Raw genomic sequence first — 24,478 nt, forward strand, 5'->3', positions numbered from 1 at the left:
TGTGTTTCTTGTCATAAATATTGTCCCCTGTTTGGTGGCTTTGGAGGTAAAGGGTTGTATGGAAGGCTTGGTAGCTTCAGAAAATCTTGGAATTCATCAGATCTGTGAAAGAACCATTCACAGTAGAATTCTGGTCGCGATGGCAGTAGGAGCTGGGACTGCAGGGTAAATGGCAAATTAACCATGTTAAAATCTTGAGTTACATTTATGTTGATTATTAAATTGAGAATGTTGTTCCTCTCCCTGAACATTGTTTTTCTTTGGAGTCCTTAGAAGTTATCAGCCTTAATGACAATTTTTGGTGATGAATCCTACCGGACAATTACCCAATGCATTAAACGAAGCAGATGCCTTCATTTAGATGATGTTGTATTCTCTAAGCATTTTCTGCACTTGACAATTGTTCGGGTTCAGAGGAATTCTGCTTAGATACCCTCTAATATCTGATTAACAACTTTGTTCTGCCTGGAGGCAGCAGTGGCTCTAAGACATTTCTATTAGTCTAGAAATGATCAGTGTGTCAGCATGTGCTCAGCGTGGCTGGGCAGAGCCCGTGAACTTCATCTCCATTGGGGACCACACTATTTATTTGCAGAGTTAGTTCCTTCTGGGGTTGCTGGCATCCGCCAGGACAAGCGAGAACACCAGCGTAGGGAGGAGAGGCAGATTCCATACATGTCAGTCACCGTGTCCAGTACACACGATGGTACATCGCTCCCGAGTTGTGTGATATGGAGCACATAGCTGGATTCGTGCTGCCTTGACGTTCAGAGTTCATATTTTGGCATTTAGTTAGAATTGTACACTTTTTAACGTTGTTTGTCATCGTGATGCAGCAGGTAATCTCATCCAAAGGCTTATTCCAGGGCTGCCCTCGAGTCCATAGTTCTTAAATTATCAGAAGTTGATTTGACTGGTGATTAGGGGGCTTTAAAGCGGGAACTGAGCACATCTCCAGGGGAAAAAGAAATGTATTTAGAACTTAACCTGAGCCCCTGAGAGACACAGAGCATCAGTGTAAATGAAAGTTTATTTGAGAGGGACAGGCTGGCTGAACGAGCTGCTCTGCGCCTGCCTCAAACCAAGCTACTTGCTTGCTGTTTGAGTTGTTGTTAACCAAGACTAAAGGAGATGAGTGTGTTTTTGATCAGAGGGCTGTGCTGCTGCTGTAATGTGGTCTCAGTTCATCAGTAATCTACGAGTCAGTGAATAGCTCGTGATTCGATAATTCATGTTTAAAGACAGAACAATGCATCAGAGTCCTTGCAGTAAATGGCTCCTTTATGATCCGCTATCAAAGCATGTTCATTATTCTCCTCCCTTTAAGCAATCATTGGGAAATGCACCGAAAGAAATGGAATTTTAAAATTGGACGAAAGGTTTCAGAAACTTTTTTTAAAGGAAGATGAGAAGTAAGGATGTCCTTGGAGGCATCGAAGTGACACAAATCCTCCATGCTTAGAGGGATGCCTGAACCTCTGGGGAAACACAAATTGAGGCTGGCTTTATCTAAGTTAGCATCTTGCCAGCTTATCTAGTTAGTATGATGCCTGCAAGATAAGATCGCTTACAAGCCATTTATTGGAACACACCACAGCCATCTCCTGCTCATACCTGTATGGATGTGTCTTCATTTCTGGTTGTTTCAGGACACGCTTTAGTGATACGTATCATTGACTAAAAAAGGGAGAACTTGTGTGCAGTAGTGATGGAATCCATACATTAATGTTTCCACTATGAGAACATGTAGAGAAATTCTAGGAGGAGACAAAGAGTGAATTTCTGAAAGTCGCCAGAGCTTTTTTCCAGCCTCAGGTACAGCAGGAACACGGCTGTACTGTGGCACTTCCTTCTTGAGCTCATAGTTTTCTGACTTCATTGTATGTTATTGTGCCTTGTGCTAGATCTTCCCTAATCCTCTTTTCCTTGTTTTCTGCCTTCCTCATCTTTCTACATTTAGTTTGGTGTGTATTACCAGCTTGTTCCTGTCTGCTCTCATTGTCTGATTCTTCATGTTCCCTCATCTCTCTGTTGTGTTGTAATTTTTCTCTAGATGCCAAGTACTGTTTCAAAGCTCAGTAAACAGCGGGGGTTTTATAGTCATTCTCCTCCGTGGAAGAGAGTCTTTGAGAGCAAACGGAAGGGCTGATGTCCTCCTTGCCCAGCGCAACCATCTCTCAAGGAGTGGAAATGGTTGTGACTGAGGATACTGCTGCTGAGGGTGCAGCATCCCTGGCAGTCACAGCTCCGGATCAGGCTTCTCTTCCCAGCTGCGTGGTCTTATGTTGGGCAGGTAGTTTGGGTTCCCAGCTTCCAGTTGCAAAGGAGACATTGAGATGAGATCTTGGGGCAGAAATGTTTTGCCAAATCAGCACAAAGAACTGTTGTTGAGCGGATGATCTGGAAAAAGAAATGGGGACAACCATTGCAGTGTGACTGGGAATGAAAAATTGTCAACTTCCTTTGATATGCAAGAACAGAAAAATGAATTTCCATTTAAATACAGTACTTTGATCTAAAGGTATTTTTTTATCTTAAGAGGGTTTTTTAATATATATATATAAGCAGTTCTTATATGAAACTCCATTTCAGAATACACCATTTAGAAAATACTTAAATTGAGTGCTTTCATGCTTTTAGGATCCTTAAATTTGTATTTTTCCCTGTTAAACTGTCCCTTGAATTCAATGTGATTTCACAATTAGCCTTGTTCACCCTCAGACTGAAGGATTTTTTTTTACATTTTTAATGACTAAATGATTCTTCTCAAGAATCCCAACCAGCTGTTGCAGAGTCTTGCTTTTTGTTTCAACTGCAGGAGAATTTCAAAGTAGAAATGGCTATAAATATTCCAAGTTAGAATTTTACTAGGATCGGAATCTTGACAGTCTCATCTTGTGAAAAATACTCCTTAAAGATTTAATGACCAAAAATGACCAATGCTTCCATTTATTGCTTCCCCTGGAAGATCTGTGAAGTTAATATTAAGGCACATGCCTGGAATACAATGTGAAATTAATTACAGTCGCTGCTGCCGCACACCTGATGAATACATTGTAAGTTGATATTTAAAATAAATTGGGTAAGTCTTTTAGTATAAGAGGGAAATTGATGTAAATTCCACATAATTTCCTCAATACTGCTAATAAGAGCTCACAATGAAAATCGAGTGCTGTTCTAGTTTACTAATGTGGGTGTAAAATGAAATTACATCATTATTTGTAAACCGTCGCCTTTTGGCTTCTTTGTTAGTCTTGAGGGTTTGATAACTAGAAAGGGATCAGGGAAATTCTCAAACCTGCTCTTTATCGTACCTGAATGGGTGCAGGGATAGAACAAGGGGGAACTGTTTTCATCTGCAAGAGGGGAGATGGAGATGAGATCTTAGGGAGAAATGTTTTGCTGTGAGGGTGGGGAGTCTGAGTGTTCTGCTCTGAATGTGGGCAAACAGAGGAGGAGACAGTGAGGAGAGAGGATGGATGACACCAAGATGAGAAGCTGAAGCACAGGAAACACCAGAGACAGAGTTCATGGAGCACTGCAGACTAGAAATGCTTCTCTGTCTATAGTCTGCTCACCAGGTGTTGCCTTCAGAAGGGGTAGAAATCTGTAGGAGGCACAGGAGTCTCACGGGAGAGTGCTGCTGTGGTGAGGACGGGGTTGTCCGGTGGATTCCTAAGAGGAAGATGAATTAATTGGCTTCTTACTTTAACTTTGTCCCTGCCCTGCTACATCAATGTTCTCCAGTTGCAGTTCTAACTACACCTCCAATCGTGGTACTTGTGTGCTAGCAATGGATGTCCTGCACCAAAGAAGAGGGGAGGTGATAATGTCGAGTGCATTTGTTCAGGAATCCTCATCTACCTAAATTCTAGAGTTATAATGTTAAATTTTCTTCTTTCTTTTTACAAAAGCGCAGTTCAGTTTGAAACCGCTGGAGAGGATCAGGGCATTTTGGCCTCGGGACTCAGCTGCTGCAGCCGCAGCGCTGTGTGATGCAGCGAGATACAAGAGTAGGTGAAGATTTCCCTTCCCAAGACATCGTGTTTGATTACAGCTGCAACAAATTTGATAGCTGCAAACACTAAGTGCCTGATTGAAAAGAAACAATTATGCCTAGAAGAACACTGCTTATTTTAAGAAATTAGAAGTGTTTAAATACAGAGGGAAACAGCCCCAAGTAAATGGTGCTGTTTTCCTTCGTAATAAATGCCCTCCTCTTTCTCAAGCACAAATATCTCATTCTTTCGAGGGCTCTTTGTGGAACTGCGTGTGCGTATTTAGAAAATACAATTAAAAAATGGGTCCTGTTCCCCTCTGACCATTCCTTTTGCTAAACCTGAACGATGTTTCCTGGCTCTGCCACTCTCTGGATGCGTTGCTGCTGCATGCAGGTTGTGAAACCACTTCATTTCTCTGTTTTCCAGTTCCTCATTTAACTTTGCAGTAACAATTGCCCCATTAATGAAAGATTATTTCTCTGTGTGTGGAAACAGAGTATTCAAGATTTGGAAGTTTGATGGTTTTTTTATTTGTCTGGTAGTGAAATGTCTTCAAGAGATGGTTTAATGTGTTCAGAACTGAAATGGCCTTGGAGCTGAGTGCGCGGGTCTGGATGCCAGAGTGGATTGACCCTTCAGCAGCCACTTCATGTGCTCTGCTTAGCACTGGGGATGTTGCGAGTGTGGCGTTCAACTCTCAAGGACTCTGGATGAGTGGAGATGCACGATAGCTTTTTAGGACTGTTCTCTTTTCATAGACATAGCTCTTTACTTCCCATTCAGTCCACTGCCTCTGCAGTTTTTGTCTTTTCTTCCTTATCTGCTGTGTTTAATGTTCTTTGTGGGTTTTTGTTCTGTCTACTCTGCCTCCTAATTCTAGTGTCAGTTGTGACCTGGGGAAGATGCTGCTTTGTCTCCTCAAACTGATCTCTCCCTACTTTCCTCCCCCTGCATCTCCCAAGCTGAGTTAGCGTCATGCTGGAATCAGGGTTTGGAAGGGAGTCCTCCCTGGGAAAGCCAGGATGCAGATGGGAGGTTTGGTGGATTAGCAGGGAATGAGATGGCATCGCATGTTTCCTTTAAAGAAAATGGATGTTGGGATGAGAAGTGTGATCACAGTCAGTGCTGGTTCGCTTCTGCAGGTGCTTTAGCTCCAGGCACACAATCCGAGTGGCTCCGTGCCTGTGGATATTAAAGGGCGTGCACCAAATTCAGGAGTGTTAGTAAGATGCTAAATGCAAGACGAGTCTGGCATACTGATGTTGCCTTCCCATTTAGACAATATTTTAATGTTCTAAAGTTTCTTCTGGATTTCAGGTGAACAGAATGCTCTGCTTTTTCCAGGCTGGAGCAGTGTCAGACGTTTCTGTGTGAGGTCCAGCTGCAGAGGGGATGTTAACCTAAATCGATATAAATGGCCAGAGCTCTGTGCTGAATCCACCCCATTGCTGTTCATTATTGAAGAGCTGTGCTCAAGAATTAAAGTTTTAATTAAAATACAACTTTGTAGCCCTCGCAGTTCGTAGAGATAAAGCAATGGAAAAAGAACAGCATGCGACGCCATAAAGTGATGTCTCTCCGAATGTGCCAGCACTGAAACTGTGGGCTTAAAATGCCCCTCCATCTCCAAGAGGCTTTAGCGCTGTAACTTGGAGATGTTCATTACTGTTTCAGACTAATTCACAGCAGATGATTGCAGCATGGATTCAGAGTTGGGTTTGTTCCTTTCAGCATCTTTCAGCTGTCTCCAGTTTGTTTGGGAACTGGGGAACCTGGCTGTGTTTTCCTCTCCAGGAGCTGAAGCCCCAATTCCAGCATTTTCAGTGATGTTGGTACAAAATTCTGTCTGAAAGTGCAATGATTTAATTAATTTAATTGATTTACTTTAATTAATTGTATTGAATTGATGATCAAAATATCAACGTGAATATTTCTGTGCCTGTAACATATGATTCTTTTTATAGTCTATTTGTTCAAAATTGTAATTAATTTACATTCTAGAAAACTTCCCATCTGTTTATGTTCTGGAACTGCAGAACCTGAAGATTTAAGTCCTGATTGTTGATGATTATATAAGGGTGCTGAGAAGAGAAATTGCCCATACTTTCAATGTGAGCCCTCCATATGGAGAAGCAGTGAAATGAGGATAGTAGCGGGTGACCCAGGAGTTTTCATCTAATTCTTCCTACCAACAATTGTTTTATTACTTTATTTTGCTGCTGTAACTTGCTTAAAGCAGTCAGACCATCCAAAGAGATCGGCAGCCGAGATCCTAAATTGGCTGTGTTGGCCTCATGCGCTTCTTAATAACACTTAGCGTCACTCTACCTTGCTGTTAATATTTTTATCTTAGCAGATTTGTGGATGAGTTGACTTGTTTCGAGTCGCGTTGCTGTTTCCAAATGGCTGTAAAAGAATCAATTGTTCTAGAAACAAAGGAAAAACTCGACAGATTGTGTTTGAATACTGATATTCCTGTGCCTAACGTGTCCCAATCCGTTTTGATGCGTGGGGATTAAAAGAGCGTGATTGCTCATAATGAACATCATGACTAAAAGAAAGGACAGGAACAACAACTGGGTGCCCATGGCAGGGGGGTTAGAACTAGATGAGCTTTAAGGTCCTTTCCACCCTATTCTGTGATTCTATGCTACCCCTTTCCTTGTCTGCTGCCTGTGGAGGAGCAATAGACCCGGAGGGAAGCTCGGAGAGCTCGAGTCTCGCTGGAGAGGCAGGCAGGGCTGCAGTGCCGCTGTCTGATGATGAACAGCTAAAGGAGAACATAGCCCTGCAGCAGCTTCGCCTCCCGCTCCTCTGTGCCGGAACATCTGGCACGGCTTTGCTCTGGAGCGTGGTGGGAGGTGAGGAGCAGGAGAAGGCTGTGCACGCTCACTGCGCTCATTTTCGGGTTCATGGCGCTGCTCTTCTGGATGCGTGTCGGAGCTACGCCAGCCCATGCCGCTATTCAGTCAGCACAGCGTGTTTTAATTTGCTGCTTGTTTGCAAGGTATTAGTGTTTGTGGTACACGATAAACCAGGATACCAAATAGCAGCAAGGCGATGCGTGTTGTCAATAATATTGAGTGACAGGGTTGTTTTACACCAGGTAGCGTCTGGAAGACAAGTAGTTTAATAATTAGATTTAAAGCATAGCACTGGCTTGACTCAGTCTTCAATTAAGTATTTTCTACTTAATGTAAAAATTTGGTTAGGAGTAGGTTCTCCTCTCATGGTTTCAGATATCTTTTTATGGCTGCTCTTTGGAATTTTTCCACCCCGTTTCAGCTCCGTAGCCGTGTCCCTGTTTGTCATCCACTGCTTGCAATGTGCAGCTACTGTTTTGTTTAATGGACCGTATGCGTGCGGGGAACAAGTGATGTCGCACAGTCAACTCTTCTGTTCAGTCACGTGTTTGGAGGGGTGAATGCAAACTGGAGGAGAGGAATAACGAAGTGTTTAGTTGTCGAAGTCAGCTGGGCTTTACATCCCAAATTAGCCAGTGCTCTTCGCTACCCTTTGCTCTTGGCTGGTGCCAGCACTGGCAAACCCACTGGTGGCCCCGCAGTGAGTAGAAGCCCGTGGTATCGAAGCTCTGCTGTTAAAAAAACCAACCAACGACCTACTTCAGCATTCGATTGTACTTTAGACAAGTGCAGTTGTTTCATAAACAACTTTTAAAGGGCAAAAAAAGCCACCTGAGAACTCTTAAAATGGCTTGTAAACCCTGTTTTGCTATTTATTTGCAGTTATCTCTATCTGTTTACTCCTTTTTATTCCATGGTGGAAACTCTTTTCATGGTCAGAAGCATATTCCAGTCATCAGGGGCGTTTCAGCCTTGAAAGGGAAATGAATGGCAAATTGGCGTGACAGTGGTGACTCAATTATTTGTCACAGCCTTGGCAGGAGCTGGTGTCAGTGCGGCTCAGTCTGAAACTCACAGATGATGTCCAATAAATTTGCTGAAATAAAATCAAGCAAATAAGCCAGGTGTTTGCCCCTTGTGGTGTTTCTGAGCTTAGCGCTCATAAAACAAAAATCTTGATTAGAGGATGAAGAAATGGAGGTGGATCTGTTGGAGTGAGTGCAGAGATGACCCGAGGGGTGACCCACCTCCTGTATGAGGACAGGCTGAGAGAGTTGGGGTGGTGCAGCCTGGAGGAGAGAAGGCTCTGAGAAGACCTTAGAAGGGGCTCCAGGAAAGCTGGAGAGGGTCTCTAGGTAAGAGAGGGCAGGGATAGGATGAGGGGGAAGGGTTTTGAGCTGAAAGAGGGGAGATTGAGATGAGATCTTGGGGAGAAATGTTTTGCTGTGAGGGTGGGGAGGCCCTGGCCCAGGTTGCCCAGAGCAGTGGTGGCTGCCCCATCCCTGGAGGGGTTCCAGGCCAGGTTGGATGGGGTTTGGAGCCCCTGATCCAGTGGGAGGTGTCCCTGCCTATGGCAGGGGTGGCACTGGATGGGCTTTGAGGTCCCTTCCAACCCAAACCATTCCAGGATTCTATGAAAACTATGACTGGATAAGGCACTGAAATCCTAATGTGATGCTCTCTTTTCTGGTATTATCTTACAACAGTTCAAGGCCCCTTACAAGCTCCACGGTGCCTTCATCTGCTGCCATCGGGGGTGAGCCTAGGGGGGACGGCGATGCACGGCGTGGTCTTGGGCCCTCTCTGCTCCTGGGAATGACATTGCTCCTATTTCAGTGGATCTTGTTGGTGCAGTCCCTGTATTCCAGAGCTCTGCTGGGGCTGGGCACCCGTCGGGCTCGGGAAGCGAACCTGGACTGTGGAGGTTGGAGGGGTTCAGTCAATCCGCTGCGGAGCGCTGAGGCTGAGGGTTTGTTGGACCGTTTCTTTGCCTCAGCTGCTGATGCAGCTTCTTGTGGCTGTGCTTCTTCCCAGAGGCTGTGCTGTTGGTGCTGGGGAGCCCGTGCTACGTGGCAGGATGCTTCACGCTGTGACAGCCCGGAGCCACTGCTCTCTAAATGTCAGTGCGAGCGAGGTGCCGCTGCGGCGCAGGATTAATGTCACGGATGCAAGGGCAGAGGGCTGGTGGCTGTGGAAATGCCGCTCTGCATTCCTCTTGCTGTCTGTGTGCGTTCATGTTGTTCAGACAAGGGTAGGGGAAGAACTTGGACTAAACACTGTCTGGATTTTGGATATCCGTGCCGTTTTCCCCCTGAAGCCACTGAGAACGGGAGTGTCTCTCCCCGTTCCAGTAGACGTCGTGGCAGATCCCTTCCTTGCTGGTACAACTTCAGATTCCAGCAGCTCCCTGGGGAAGGAAGAGTCAACCTTCCTATTCTTTGTCTTTTTAGCTATACAAAAGATTTTTATTACTCAAATGAGCTCTCAGCAAGTCTGCCTTAATATACTACTAATTGATTTTAAGACTTGAAAGCAGCAAAGCTTATTAGCATTTGCTGACTCGGCGAGAACCCTCCCCATGTACTGGAGGATGGAGAGAGATATTGACCTGTGTTGCTGCAGCCCTAAATGAAGTTGAGGGAATATTAAGTGTCTCATACTGGCATTTGATTTGCATATGCAAATGAGATCAATCAGTGCAGACGCAGGAGAGCAGGAATGCTAATGCTTGGCAAACAGGATCCTGTATTAAGTATTTAAATAAACCAAGTGGCGCTTGCTCAGCTACGATATGGGGGCACTCCGCTGTCAATGAGGTCCCACCGCTGCTCTCCTCGCAGGCCAGCAGCTCTAGATTAGCCTCTTCTAGAGGAGCCTATGGAGGAGGTGCAGAAATCACTGTCCTCAAAAAAAGAATTGACGAGACTTTAATGTTGCTTCTGCTTTCGTGGCGTTTGGAAACAGAGGGCTGCTTGTGCTTGGGATGTACTTAGAATCAGAGAATGTCCTGAGTCGAAAGGGACCCACAGGGATCGTCGAGTCCAGCTCCTGTCCCTGCACAGGACACCCCCAAACATTCATACTGTGAAGGCATTGGCCAAAGGTTTCTGGAACACGGTCAGGCTTGGTGCTGTGCCTTCTTCCCTAGGAGCTGCTCCAGTGCTCCACCACCCTCTGGGGAAGAACCTTCTCCTAATTTCCAACCCAATTTGTCTGACCTGTGGGTGCTGCCTGTGACTGGACAGATGAAAAGTGTTGGAAACGAGTTCCTGGAATCTCAGCACAGCAGCACTGAGGGTATGTTATGAAGGGTTCTCACTGTGGTTCTTTCCTAAAACCTTTCTTTTCCTCCCTTCTTTCCCCTTTTTTCTTTTGCAGATAATAGAGAGCCATTTCTTTTCAATCAAGGAATCTATTTGCGGAACATGTAGTTGTTAGATGCGTTTGGGTTTGTTTCAGCATACATTTCCATAAAAAGTCACCACTAATGAGCTGTGCGAAAATTGCAGACTTACTGCCAGGGCCATTTGGTTAAAAGGCTTGTCCATCCTTTGTTGCCGTTTGAGCCTTCCATGGGCACAGTGCGCTCGAGCAGGTTCCACCATGGTTGCTATGAAGGGGGAGGAGAGATGTTGAAGGCAGCATCTCACAAATCTGAGAAATCCTTGTTGCCATAAAGTGGCTGCTATGCTTTGTTTTATTTTTCTGTCTCCACGTGTTTGTTTCCCAGTTGCGTCTCACCAGTGGATCGAGGTTGTGAGAACCAAGAAAGATCATCTCAAAAGCTGTGGAGTGTCTTTTCTGTAGTTAGAATTGGCTGATGTGTCTTCTAATCGCAGCCAGCGTTACGGTTTTTGGTCTGTTTTATGTTCCAAATCAACTGCCATTGAAATTCTGTTGACTTGGAAAATGTGAATCCTGGGCTCTCGTTTCCCTGTTTGGAAAGTGTTGTCACAGCTGATCCAACCTGAACCTCTGATCCTAGGGGTTGGCCCATCCTGTGTTCCCTCTGTAGGATGACATTTCCAAGGGTCCACAGTCACCAGCTGAGCCACTTTGTGTTCTTGATGTTGGGACTCCCTCCTGTACTGCCTGCGTTCCAAGAGTTTGTGTTGTTTAATTGCTTTTATTCCGTTTTAATTTGATTTTAGGACATTGTGCAGGGCTCTGTGCGCCTCGGCAGGGGAGGGAGCTATTAATAACCACAGGTTTTATTATTTCAGCCTTCTGATGAGGCCAGAGGTTTGAATATGAGTTCAGCCCTGGAGCTGCTGGTAGAAATCCACCAGCCTGGAAAATGTTTCTTGTGCTAAAGGATTCACAAATGCAGTTGTAGAGGTCGCAATCTGAGAGTTGTAATATTTATCAGTTAGTAAAGAAAGGAACACTGAGGGCTGGTCCTCAGCTGGAGGGATCAGCTTGTGTCTGTCTTGTACAGCTGGGACTTCTGCGAGAACCCTCAGCATCTTAAACTGCTTTGAGTGGTCTCTGTTTTTTTCTTTAGTGAGATATGTATTTGAGTGCCTATATTGTGGTTTAGGCACATAAATATACCCTCCATCCGATGCACAGATCAGATAGACTTTAGAGGAAGTTGTGCATTTGGATTCTGAAAATACAGGCTAAAGCAGCAATTTAGAGGGGAAGAATTAGCTTTAAGCTCCAGTTTCTCCATTAGTAGGAGGCCAGTTGACTTTTTATTATGTGGGCAAAGCAATTACAGCAGAAAAAAAGAGGCAATGGCTGACCAGCATTGCTTTAGTGGCCTGCTGTGAGCTGGAGTTATTGTTCATAGCAGTGAGGGCTGGGAAATGGAAAGCGCCTTGCAGGGCGACTGAAGGGAACCCTGCTTGTCTAAGTAACAGAAAACCTATCCCCCCAAATCCTCTGACGTGTGCTGATTGGATCTAAGCTCCTGGGAGACATCTCCTCTCAATCCGGTCAAATCCACCTAGCCTGGATGGTAATGCCTTCCCCATTTCTTCGCTTGGTGCAACTTCTTTCCAGTTTGAGATTAAAATGTCATCTGTCCAAGAAGAACCTGACTGTAAATAAGTAAATAACTTCTAAGCGGGTTTCTGGGACTCATCTTGCTGGAAAAGCCCTGCTTGGTCTGTAGCTTCAGTTTTCATTGCTGGTGATTCCTGCTGGTTTTGTGCAAGAAAAAGAGAAGTGAGAGTACCCCCAACCCATCCGGGAGGAGTGTCCTGGGGGGGAGAACAGAAGTGTTCTCTCTCCGTGTTCGTAGAGCTGAGCTTTGTAAAGCAGGTGAGGGGTTGATGTAGCACAAGGAGATCGGTGTTCAGGTCTCCACCAGCTCCGCTCTTGCCCTGGCACTGACTGGGAGTGGGGATGATTCTTAGCCTTGTGCTTCTCTGCTTTCACCTCTGATCTCCTCCGCTACATCGCTTTCCTTTGGTCTTTTCATCACTGCTGCGTGCACAGAGCTCCTGAGCGGCGTGGTGTCAGAGTTGTGTCTCTGAAGAGCTCTTCAAGCGCTCGTCCTGTCTGCTGAGGAGCAGGCCAGGGTTCTGCTATTGTTTAGTCACCTCCGTTGCTCCTGGGGAACGTGGGGAAGAAGCTGGGAGCTAGAGCAGACGCTATGAAAAAGGCCTGTCTGTACGTGTTAGACTGCACAATTAATGAATCTTCAGGAAAGCTTCAATAACAAAAGGCTATGACGGTGCAGTCTTGCTGTTGGTTTAGGGGTTTGATCAGCTACGGAGAGTGAATCCATCTTAATTCAAATTAAATGAGTATTTAATTAACTTTATCTCTGCTTCCAGAAGTGAACGCACATGCGACGTGGTGATCTGTGTCTCTTGGATTACCCTGCATTCTCACCTGGAATAATATTTTGATGAAGGAAGCGGTGCCATTAGCTGTCAGCTGTTTGAGATGTAAAGGAAAATAGCCCCTCCTTCTCCCAAACACCTCCCTTCGTGCAGACTGTGTTCAGCTGAAATGAGTAATTTTAATACCTCCGAGCATGGGATCCTTGCAGCTGGGTGCAGCTGGCAGGGTGGATGCTGCTTTTCATTGCAACATGTTGGTTATTTCAGTCGCAGCACACTGAATTCAGCTTGGAAAACTGAATATAAAAAGAAAATAAAGGTGTAGTTGTGTCCACAATACACGGTAAGAGACCAGGGTGGCACAAAGTCCTCTGCTGCTCTGCTTTATTCTGTGATTTACCTAGATTGAATTTGGTGAGCGAGTCCCCAGATCACAGTCAAACCCAGACGGACGTGGCCAACCCCAGCACAGCTGCCTGTAGCGAAGGATGCCGGGCACTTATTTTGGGGTTTGCCTTGAAATGCTGTTCTCAGTCCCCGCTGGGGCTCTCTGGCAGCTGCAGGTTCGTGGTGGACTGAGCTCTTGTCTCCTGTTATACTAATTTTTGTGTTCCTTGACTCAAACCCAGAAGCTGTTCATGCAGCTCTGGGCTGTGTTGAAGGTTCAGCTTCCTTTATAGAAACGGAAGGGCTGCGAATCTGTGTGTATGCGATGAGATTTGTCCCCCGATTTAATAGTTTCATGCCCTAACTATTAACTGCCTTGACAATCCTTGCTATTCATTACTGTATCTATGAAATGGGTGAGGGAAAAGGCATTGCTTTGACTGTGCCCGTGGCTCCGGTGTCTGGAAGATGCCGGGGAGCTCCGGGAGGCTGAGCAGCAGCAGCGATGCTTCATTGCAAGCAGGAGCTGCTGCTGTGTGAGGAGACTGCTAACAACGGGGCGAGGGAGGTGGCGGTGAGCAGCGCCCGCGCCGCTGTCAGCATCGGGATGAAAATGGACTTTTACATGGGTATATCTGCTTTGCCGTCCAGATCAGAGAGGATTCAGTGTTTGGGTCTGCGTTCGGGGGATCTTGGAGCGCAGAACTGGTGGGGAAAGTGCAAATTGGTTCTTTGCCTGAACATCGGAAACAGGAGATGAAATGCTGCTTAAAGAGGGGGGAGGAGGGGGCGTCGTCAGTCCCGGTTTGTTGTGATCACTCTGATCATTATGGGCTGATGTGTCTGCGGATGAAATGGCCGGGGCATTATCTCCCTTGCTCTGCTTTATTTTTTTTATCAGCTGTCATTTTCAGCAGCTTCTTCTCCGATGGGGAAGGTCATTATGGCTTCGTGCTCTCGAGTCTTCCATATAAACCCGACCGTGTTATTAAAGAGGAAACACAATGATTGTTCGAGCACAGAAAGGCTCGGTGATATGATTATTATTATTCATAGGAATGGGGGCTGTCAATCAGTAATCCTTGAAATGTAGAGCAAAATAAATATGCCCTGGGTTTCTTTCACCTTGTGGAAGTGCTGGTAGATGTGACCTATGTTTCTGTGCTGTACCAAGCCTTGGAAGGTGCAGGTTTTCTCTGGGTGGTGGCAGAGCCTGGGGTGAAATAACAGGCAATCCAACAATTAGAAATTAAATAAAACGGAAAAACTCTTTTCTGGATGGTGCACATAATTCTTCAGCAGTTCTGGCTGCTCAAGAATGGATGATTTCAGTTGAGGCTCCTGATTGGCATCCTGGCAGGCTGGCCCGGTGCTGTGGCATCAGGATGAACTTCAGTATAAGAGAAATCCTTAGTTTGGAAGAGTTAAGTTACGCTCTTTATGCAATAGATGGAAAGCAAAATGTGTTACTTCTGGCATTTATTTCCTTCAGTGTAAATTTTTATTAGCTGTGTCTGAGCATCTCTGTTGTAAACTTCATGGTGATGTCTTTCAATTGATTTCCAAAAGAGGTGAGGGATGCAGTTACCCCCTGTGTGTGTGGACTGGTCATTTTTTTTAGCCTCAAATTTCAAGTCAATTTAACAGGGATTAAGTGGTGTAAAAGATAGGTGAAGTCTTGTGAGTTTTACATTAAAAAGAACGCACAATGAAAACACCACGGCAATAACCAGTTTGGAAAGGTGCAGCATTTCCAACTAAACCAGTGGTAAAATAGAGCAGCCAGAGCCTGAGAGCTCAGCTTTGGTCGATGCACCATTAGACACCATCTTAGCTTTGGAAGAAAGAGAAAGCAAGACCCCTTCCGAAATCTATGACCAAGAAAAAACCCAACCAAACACCCAAACCCACTGAAAAGCTCTTTCTGATTCTTTGATCTTTCTCCTTTGTTAACAGCTTCATCCATTCCGTAACACGCAGACGAGTCTAGTGCTTTGCCTTGAGGGGCAGCAACTGCATTTTGCTCTATTTCTGTGCCAGCAAAGTAAAACTAAGAAGTGGATCCCCGTGCTCATGACCCCTTGAACATTGTCCAGTCAGTGCAGCCGGTGTTCAGGGAAGGCTCTTGTTGTGCCTGGTCTGTGGCAGAGTCACCCACACAGTTGTGGGTGGTCTGAGAGGTAATGTGGTTTCATATTGAGCTCATATCAAAGCAAACGAGCTGCAGAAGGACAGATAACATCTTGAACGCACGTTCTTTGAGGTCATCTGCTTCCTTTGATCAGCTCATCGATGTTTTTCTCCTCGGGCTGACACACTCGTGATCGTCTTTTGATTATTCTAGTTATTTGCATGAAAATTATAAGTAGTTACTTGATAAAGTCCCGGCAACTGCCTTCTGCCCTAGGGAGGTGCTATGCTTTATCTTGGAGATTTCACAGTGAGAGATTTCATCTGTAAGGATCTAACGGAACAGTTGGTTTTATCAATTTTTGCTTCTCTTGCCAGAGTTGTCCGTCCACTGTTGGCCACAGCTGATTGACAGACTAGGTATTTCAGATTCCCTCGGAGGATTAACTCGTACTGTGCTCATCTGCTTTGTGTACAGTTGTTCTGGTTTGACCGTTGGGTATTTTTCTAGCTAGAGGTGGTCACCCAGCTACACAGCTGGTTTGCTTTGGCAAAGTGGAGAAGTATAGAATCCTTGAGGCATGCAAAGTCTTCCAAGATCATCCAGTCCAACCATCAGCCCAACACCGCCGTGCCTCCTTAAACCGTGTCCTGAAGTGCTTTATATACTCCTCCAGGGATGGAGACTCCACCACTGCCCTGGACAGCCTCTTCCAATGCTTCACCACTCTCTTATTAAAGAAATTTCTCTGAATATCCAGTCTAAACCTCCCCTGTTGCAACTTGAGGCAGATTCCTCTCATCCTATCACTTCTTGCTTGGGTGAAGAGATCAACACCCATGTCATTACAACCTCCTTTCAGGGAGCTGCAGAGAGCAATGAGGTCTCCCCTCAGCCACCGCTTCTCCAGCCCCAGGTCCGTCAGGCTGGGTTCTGACTGGGCCTTGGCGTGGTTCAGTGGGAGTCTTCTGCTGAGCAGGCACCTGAGGAGATGGACCAAGCTCCTACTCTGCTCATTTTCAGTGCTGTTTTCCATCCCGGCAGAGGGAAGTTCTATAAATTTCTTCTTAATCTTTCAACTAATTTCAGGGCCAAAACTGTTTCCTGCACAAATTGTACTAAGATTAATAAGGGAATACACAGTTTTAGCTCTGTGAAGTGTTCTGTAGCATTGGTGTAAATGGAGATGTTTGTGGCGGAGTCTCCGTCCGCGGAGGTGTTCAAAATCCATGTAGACACAGCACTTTGGGACATGATTCAACAGGCATGGTGGTGTTGGGCTGATGGTTGGACTGGATGAGCTTAGAGGCCTGTTCTAACCTTGATGATTCTATGACTTCATCTCAAATGGGTGAGATTTTCCTATCTAGGTGTGTCTGTATTGAGGAATTCCAAATCCAGATGACACATCACATACAGTTGGTGTTTTTCAGGCTGGGAAAAATGTGAGCTCCTTCATTCAAAACAGATCTTTCTGCTTAAGAGCTATAAATATACATTGCTTCTTCAACATTGTGGCCTCCATTCTTGATAAAAAGCATTTGAGAATGGGGGGTGGGGAATTTGGCAGTTCTGTCGTTACTTCCATAAACAGTAGGGATGAGATGGCTGGATATTTTCAGCTTAGCACAAAGAGAAGAAAGAGGGTGGGTATAAAAAGCATAAAAACACGGGTTCCAGCTAATCCATCAGGGCTTATTGCTGCAAGAAGTGGCGAGTTTCTGAGTGTTTTTCCCTTGTTATTTCTGTCTGATGGTTTTGAAGCGGATTAGTCTTTCCAACGCTTATTTATGTACCACATAACGTCTGGAATAGAGCTGGTGTACTTCTCCCCTTGTAGGACTCATAACTTTCCTCCATGCCCTGTTTGAGATATGTATGTGGAGATGATACCTCCTACTTCTTTGATGAAGAACAGATGAATTTCATGATTGCTTTTCTTTGGTTTTATGGAATATGGAATTCTGCAGGAATATCTCTGTTCCTCTTGCTTTTCTTTCCGTTTGTACTCAGTTCCCCACTCTGTGCTGAAGTGATCATTTTTTACATGACTGCGTGTTCCATCTGTAGTCACAGATGCAGACATCTGTCCATTTATCTTCCGAATGTGGGAACATCTCATGGTTCAGCTTTTTTTCTTTCAACCACTTGATCCTTTTTAGACCACTGGCTTCTTTTACTCAGCTAGAGCACTCACTGCTGGAGCTTTTCTTCTAGTGTTGTGTCATTAAATTCATAGAATCATAGAATCACCAGGTTGGAAAAGTTTGAGATTGAGTACAACCATACCGATCTGCCACTAAACCATATCCTTAAACATCTTGTCTACCTGTCTTTTGAATGCCTCTGGGGATGGTGACTCCTCCACTTCCCTGGGCAGCCTCTGCCAGGGACTGTTGACCCTTTTGGTGAAAAATATTTTCCTAATGTCCAATCTGACCCTCCCCTGGCACAGCTTGAGGCCATTCCTCCTTGTCCTATCACCTGTCACCTGGGAGGAGAGACCAACACCCGCCTCTCTACACCCTCCTTTCAGGTAGGTGTAGGCAGTGAGGAGGTCTCCCCTCAGCCTCCTCTTCTCACGGCTAAACAACCCCAGGTCCCTCAGCTGCTTCTCCAAAGGCTTGTTCTCCAGCCCTTTCCGTGCGTTGTCACCTGCAGACTAATCCCTTTCGTGCTCCATCCTTCTTGGCTGGAGCTCAGAGGTGTCTTAAATGGGGTATTTGGAATGATCTGTGTTTTAATAGAGCAGATCCTGTACTTTGGCATCGAGTGAGTTCTTATTTTACATTAAAAATTACATAAGCTCCGCTCACTGCTGAGCAAACAGACTGTGTTTGAAGAACATGAGTTTCCGTAATTCTAATGGCAGTGATATAAAGACGTGCTGGAATTAGCCTGTTGGTCCCTGAAAAAGAGCGCTTTGTTCTCCGTGCTGTGACAGAAATCGGTGTATGTGCGTTTTTCAGTGTCCTGGACAGAGATCCAGGTCTCGGACTCTCCTGGAATTCTTCTTCCAGACATTGTTATGGTTTTTTTTTTTTTGATTCTGTAAACCAACACACAGGAAACTTTATGCGAATTAAAATATCTTACAATCATTGATCCTGCTTTTATCCTCTTCCTCCCACACAACCTCTCATCCTATAAAATCAGCCCAGCCTTGCAGGAAGGTACAGGGGAGGAAGATGAGTTGCCGCTAGCGTAATTCCTGTAGTAATCTCAGCAGCTGGGCTCTGTTGTTGGTACGGACCGTGCTGATGAAGCTGGAAAGAAACGTTCTGGAGCGCAATTGCAGTTTCTGGGCTTCTGACGTGTGATGTTGGTTTCCTTCTGTCTTGTGGCTCAGCAGCCTCCCCGATTTCAGTAAATTTCAGCATTTGCAGCAGTGGGTAGGTGGATGTCTTTAAACATTCCAGAAGTTTTCCACTCCCTCTGCTGTGAGCGATGGAAGGTGTGCGGTGCGGCGTCCCTCCCATGGTCACAGCGGTGTGGAGTTACTCATTGCCAGTTTACAAGATGCTGAAGCTGTCTGGGAAGCTTCAGGCCTTGCAGTCTATAACTTTGCATTTAAAAGATGCTCCAGTGGAGGCCAACAAAAGCGTTGGCAGTTGGGAGGTTGCCGCCGAAGGGATATTCACATAACTTTCTCCCTACTTTGTGTAACTTCTATAAAGTAAATCATATTCTGAATGTCCTTTTTGATGTCAGCAGGAGTCAGGACTGAGAAGTGGCCGTAATCCTGAATGTGTGGCAGTTGAGTCCAGCAGGTGCTTTGTAAGAACAGGAAGGTTTAATCTGCAGCTGAGGTAGCCTTTCTCTCCTACTGCTCTCATCTTCAACTTGCGTAAGCCACAGCCTGCTGTGCTGCTTTGGAATTTATTTAATAGCTCGGTTGTTTGGACATGATTAAAAATATAATGAATGGAATGAAGCAGTAATGAGATGAACAGCTCATGAAGGGTTTTAGGCTAAAAATATCTGTTTCGGCTCAGCTAGAGTAGTGAGGATGCTGGTGGCAGTCACAGAAAAGTCCACTGCCTGCATCTCTTAAAAGCCCTAACGAGCTGTTGCTGAGTGTGAGGCTTATGTGTCGCATTTCTAGTTCATCTTTTACAATGAGCCCTGTTTTTTTCTGCTTAAGCATTGCTTTGACTTCCCAGCATTTCCCCTCCAAGTGCCTGATCCGTAGCTCCAGGAAGAAGAGGGTTTCCTTTTTTCCGGGTTGAATTGCATGTCAGATAGATGCAGTCTAAGTTCTTCTTTCCAACGTGAACATTTACAGGGGCAGAACTCCCCTGCTTTGCCTCGTGCTTTAGTGTTTTATTAATAGGAGATACTCAGGGTGTGAACTGACAGTCCCAGGAGCGGGTTGTTATTCTCTTCTGTGATCGACAGGCTGAGGGAATTGTCTATAATAAACAGGTTTTGTTCTTTGCCTTCCCCTCAGCAGCAGCACACCTGCAGAGCAGGACGTAAGGTGCGGTGGATGAGTGTCTCCATCTCGCATTCCTCGCCTGAAGTTTGAGTAGGGTTTGTATCTTTGCCCTTAGAGAACGCAGGCTTGGGTCACGTATAAACAGCATAATTAAAGTCGCAGGGAACAATGGAAGTGGAAGCAATTGTTCTTGAGCTGATTCATGTTGAATGCTCACTGAAGTGTGCATTTTTTCCTCCTTGTTATTTGCGTGTGGGAACCTAAGGTGGTATTTTTGGATACGTTTGAACTCTTTCAATACGATCTTTCTCAGTCTAGAGTTGCACTATCAAAGCCAAAGTATTTGCATTTAATATCAGTGATATGAATATTAAGCAACGTGTAGGTTTGCCCCATGTAGTGGAAAAAGATTCAGACCAGTTCTTCCTTTCTCAATGCAGTCTGAGTCCTTTCTCTTTCCATTAATGGGCTCTGAGTGTCCTTTAAAGCAGATCGGTATCCTGTTTCCATGACAATATTTGTACAATAGGTGTCTGTCTTGTAGCATGTGTGTATAGATATTTTATTTGTAACATCTCTTTGCATCAGTTTCAACTTAAAGTGTCTTTGAAGTATTTGGAGCGTCATGCTCTTCCAGATAGGACTTCAGTGAGCATTTCTGGATAGATGCAAGCCTGACCTTTGACTAAAGCTTCACAGTACCTTGTCTGGGAGAGAAGAGGGAATGCATTAAACATTTCCTGTTTTGATGATGAGTAAAATGGAAGGGCAGGAACGTTCATTGTGTGGTAGATGATGACTCCGCGTTTCCCTACGTCCCCGATTTAGTTGTCATCAACTAGAAGGTGGGTTTTGTTTGGAAGAACTGGAGCTGTGTTCTCACAGAATGGTTTGGGTTGGAAGAGACCTCAAAGCCCATCTGGTTCCACCCCCTGCCATGGGCAGGGACACCTCCCACTGGATCAGGGGCTCCAAGCCCCATCCAACCTGGCCTGGAACCCCTCCAGGGATGGGGCAGCCACCACTGCTCTGGGCAACCTGGGCCAGGGCCTCCCCACCCTCACAGCAAAACATTTCTGCCTAAGATTTCATCTCAATCTCCCCTCTTTCAGCTGAAAAACACCCCCCACTCCCTGTCCTCTCTCTGCCCTCCCTGATCCAGAGCCCTTCCTCAGCTTCCCTGGAGCCCCTTGCGGTACTGGAAGCTGCTCTAAGGTCTCCCCAGAGCCTTCTCTTCTCCAGGCTGGAGGAGCCCAACTCTCTCAGCCTGTCCTCGTACAGGAGGTGCTCCAGCCCTCCAGCTTCTAATGACTACTGAATTTTCTCCCTTCTGAGGTCTATGAAGGATGCTCGGCAGCCACTCTGGCTGTGGAAGTGCTGAGTGGGTGGCTGGACGTTCTTCCCTCCCTCTCACATACGTATGTCAGTGCAAAGGTCTTAGAAGTGAACGTTGGTAATCCAAAGTGGCAGGCAGGCGGTGGGTGTCCCTGGAGGTCCTGTCTGGCAGCGTGTGAGGCGCATGGTGCAACTCAGCCATGTCTTGTCTCAAAAGTGCATGAAATTATACCCACGTCCTTCAAGCCACTTGCTCAGAAGTGACAGGCGAGTCACCTTCCAACTTAAATTCAAGATGTTTACTTCAAGTGACTAGTCTTTATATCAATCAAAGGAAAACTCCCTCGGGGAAGAACGCCGACCGCGGTTATTTGTGAATGCACTTCGATTCTGCGTGCGCCTGGTGGTGTTTCTGCAGTGCTGCAGACTCGGAGCAGCAGATACTTTCTCATTTGTAGTGACAGAGGGACAGCAGGAGGGCTCTGTGCAGCGTGGACCAACGCTGGATCAGGTCATCTCGGCTTTTATTAGCTGGCTATTGAAAATCTCCAAGGACAGTGATTCTGCTTCTCTACCACTGAAGGATGGTTTCTTAACATTGACTCTAAACTCTCAACCTCTGATGTTTGGTTGTTGCTTTTCTTTTTGTTTTTATAGTCTTCAGCCTTTCCCCTTTCACCTTCCCATCGTGCCTTAACCTTAGCTTGCATAGATGTCCTTTTAATGGCCAGTAAATAGGCTGAGATGTATGACAGAAAAGATAAGGTGGGTCTGAGCACCCAGATCCTCAAGCCACATCAAAGGGAGTTCAGTTGGGATGTTAGGAAAAGATTCTCTACTGAAGGAGTGGTGAAGCACAGGCAGAGGCTGAGGGCAGTGGTGAGGTCTCCGTCCCTGGAGGGCTTCAAAACACATGTAGATATGGTGTTTCAGGACATGGTTTAGCAGGCTGTGTTTGTGTCGGTGTTGTGTTGATGGCTGGACTTGCGAAACTTAGAGGTCTTCTCCAACCTTAACAATTCTGATTCTATCCCTATCTGCCTTTAAGTTTGAAATCACAGTAAGGTCTTTGAAGCCATAATAAGCTCTTGCTTCTGAATATATTTAGGCATTGTGGAGATCCCATGTGGGGCTAAAAACTTGTTCTCTGAGATAAACGCGTGTTATTGCATAGCTTGCAAAATTATGCTTGTGGCGAATTCTGCAAGATAGGCACCTGTGAATTTAGGAAACAGGACTGAGCCCTAGGCGTGTTTTTATGACATAATTAGATCACTTTAGCTTTGTTTTCAGTGAAGAGGATTAAATTACCTTCTAGATTTTTTTTTTGATCAGTTATGACCGCAAATTAATAATTAATCTCCAGTGCTGGAAGCAGAGGACCTCCTAATTACTGCGGCAGCTCAGGGGGACTCTTAGATGGCACCATCCCATAAACATATTTGCATTCAGGCTATTGATAGGAGGTGTCTGTACTGTAAGCTTTTTGTTCTCAGTCGTTTTTACTATTGACCGCCCATCTCAACAGTTTAATGTTTTCCCTTTCCTGTTCTTAAAGGAGTTTTCCCACCAGTTATGTTATTTCACTGACTAATTAACTAATGTATTGCTCTGTAAGGTTGATGTCCCAGTGAGTCATTCCTATGTTATTGGCCATTTGTGGTATGGAGTAGCCAAGCCTCCCAAAGAAGGATGGAAAAGTTACTCTTAGAAGGAATAAAATAGAAGGAATAAATCATGAAGGCAGCTGAAAAATGAAATCAAACTACTTTCTTCATCCTTTTTTTGTGGGGATGAGTCAGATCTTATGTAGTTTGAGTGGAAGCTGAAGCAACTGGAAGCTGTGAATTAGAGGAGTTTCTGGCTCCACTTCTGAGGAAATGAGTTTTTCGTGGTTTAACCTTAGTGTAGATGTGATCTAACTTGGTCTGTCTTACTTGGGGAGTTGGGTGGGCTGCTGCTTGGAGCAGGAGTGTGGTCTGTGATCCCAACTGCCCCTCCAAAAGCCAGGAGTTGAAGGTAGGGGAGATGTGTGAACTCGACCAGTTGAAGGACGATTGTTGCTGGTGCGAAGGCTCAGCAGATCTGAGTGTTTGGGCACAGGGATCGCGCAGCACTGTGGAGAGCTGAGGAGCCCCAACGCCGCTGGGCTGCCCCTGCCCTGGGCTTTGATACCTGCTGCTGCCAGAGAAGGGGCTGAAAAATCTCAGGATGCTGTGTTGTGGTGAATGTCCTTCCTCTGCTCTGAAATATTTATTAAAACAGATGTCGTTGGCTGCAATTTCTGTTTCTGGGTAATCGGCCAGTAGCCAGGGAAGATCAATAAGCAGACAAACAATGGAGTCTCTAAAGTTGGAAGTGGCTTTTTTGAACAGAACAAAGAGCGTTCCCTGTCCAGGGACATTCTCCAACAAAATGCAGAGCGGATCAACACTGGCACCCAGTGTCTAGATAGAATCAGTTCAAATCTGGGTTTCCAAATCTGACACCCTGTTTTCGTGCTGACGCCTTGCCTTTCAGCCTTGATGTGCGCAGCGCAGTGCGGTGCTTAATCCGATACGGCAGCCCGGCTCTCTGGGGCTGCAGTTCTAACGCTGCTTTCGTCTGGTTCCCGCAGTCTCTTCTGGTGCCGAGAACCACTGCGGCATTGCTTTTCTTGGCTTGTCTTTCGTGTTACAAAAAGATTCAGGTCTTTGTTACCCTGGGAATGGTTAACCTTAGTTCAGGGGGGAAGAGAGGGAACAAATGTAAAACCACCCTTCTCCCTAGGGAAGGTTTTTTTCAGGTTACTCTGCAGCTAAATACCAGTTCAACGAAGCCTTTAAACATACACTTAAATCCATTCCTGCTAAGCAAAACACTTAAACACACGCTTCAAATTAAGCTTGCGTTCAAGTGTCGTCACAGTGGAAAGCGGCAGGACTAGAGCATGTTGCCAAAGATAAGCACGTTCAAGTGCCGGGCTGATTGGGCTGCTGATGCAGGAGAGCATCCCAGGTTGGGGTGAAACTGAGCACCTGCTCATGCCTTGGCATCTCCCAACACGACGTTGTTCTTCAGGGCTTAGCGAAAGGTCTCTGTCGCCGGGCTTCGGTGTCTGTATCATTGTTCTGGCCAGGCTTCCTCTGCTGAGCTCAGCAGCTCAGGATGTTGGTTGGAAAGTATGAGTGGCAGAAAGTCCTGAATGTTGCATCACTGCATCTCTAAAGACACACAGGACTGTTTGTTGCCTTAACTCCTAACACATGAGGAAGAATATCTTCACTGTGAGAGTGGTGAGGCCCTGGAACAGTTTGCCCAGGGAAGTTGTGGCTGCCCCATCCCTGGAGGGGTTCCAGGCCAGGTTGGATGGGCCTTGGAGCCCCTGAGCCAGTGGGAGGTGTCCCTGCCCATGGCGGGGGATGGAACTGGACCATCTTTAAGGTCCCTTCCAACCCAAACTATTCTATATTCTTACTGCTTTCGTGTTCTGAATCTCTTGCTGTTTCTGCGGTGGGGTGACTAAATCAAGCCCAAAGAGCTGCTCT

General features: G+C 45.7%; 1 protein-coding gene across 3 annotated transcripts in view; it reads left to right on the top strand.

The window, feature by feature from the left end:
- CSMD2 (CUB and Sushi multiple domains 2) overlaps window positions 1–24,478 on the top strand; it is a 295,469-nt gene that overhangs the window by 46,249 nt on the left and 224,742 nt on the right. The window lies entirely within an intron of this gene.

This window comes from Cuculus canorus, chromosome 22 (assembly GCF_017976375.1).
Source record: "Cuculus canorus isolate bCucCan1 chromosome 22, bCucCan1.pri, whole genome shotgun sequence".
NCBI classification, from domain to species: Eukaryota; Metazoa; Chordata; class Aves; order Cuculiformes; family Cuculidae; genus Cuculus; species Cuculus canorus.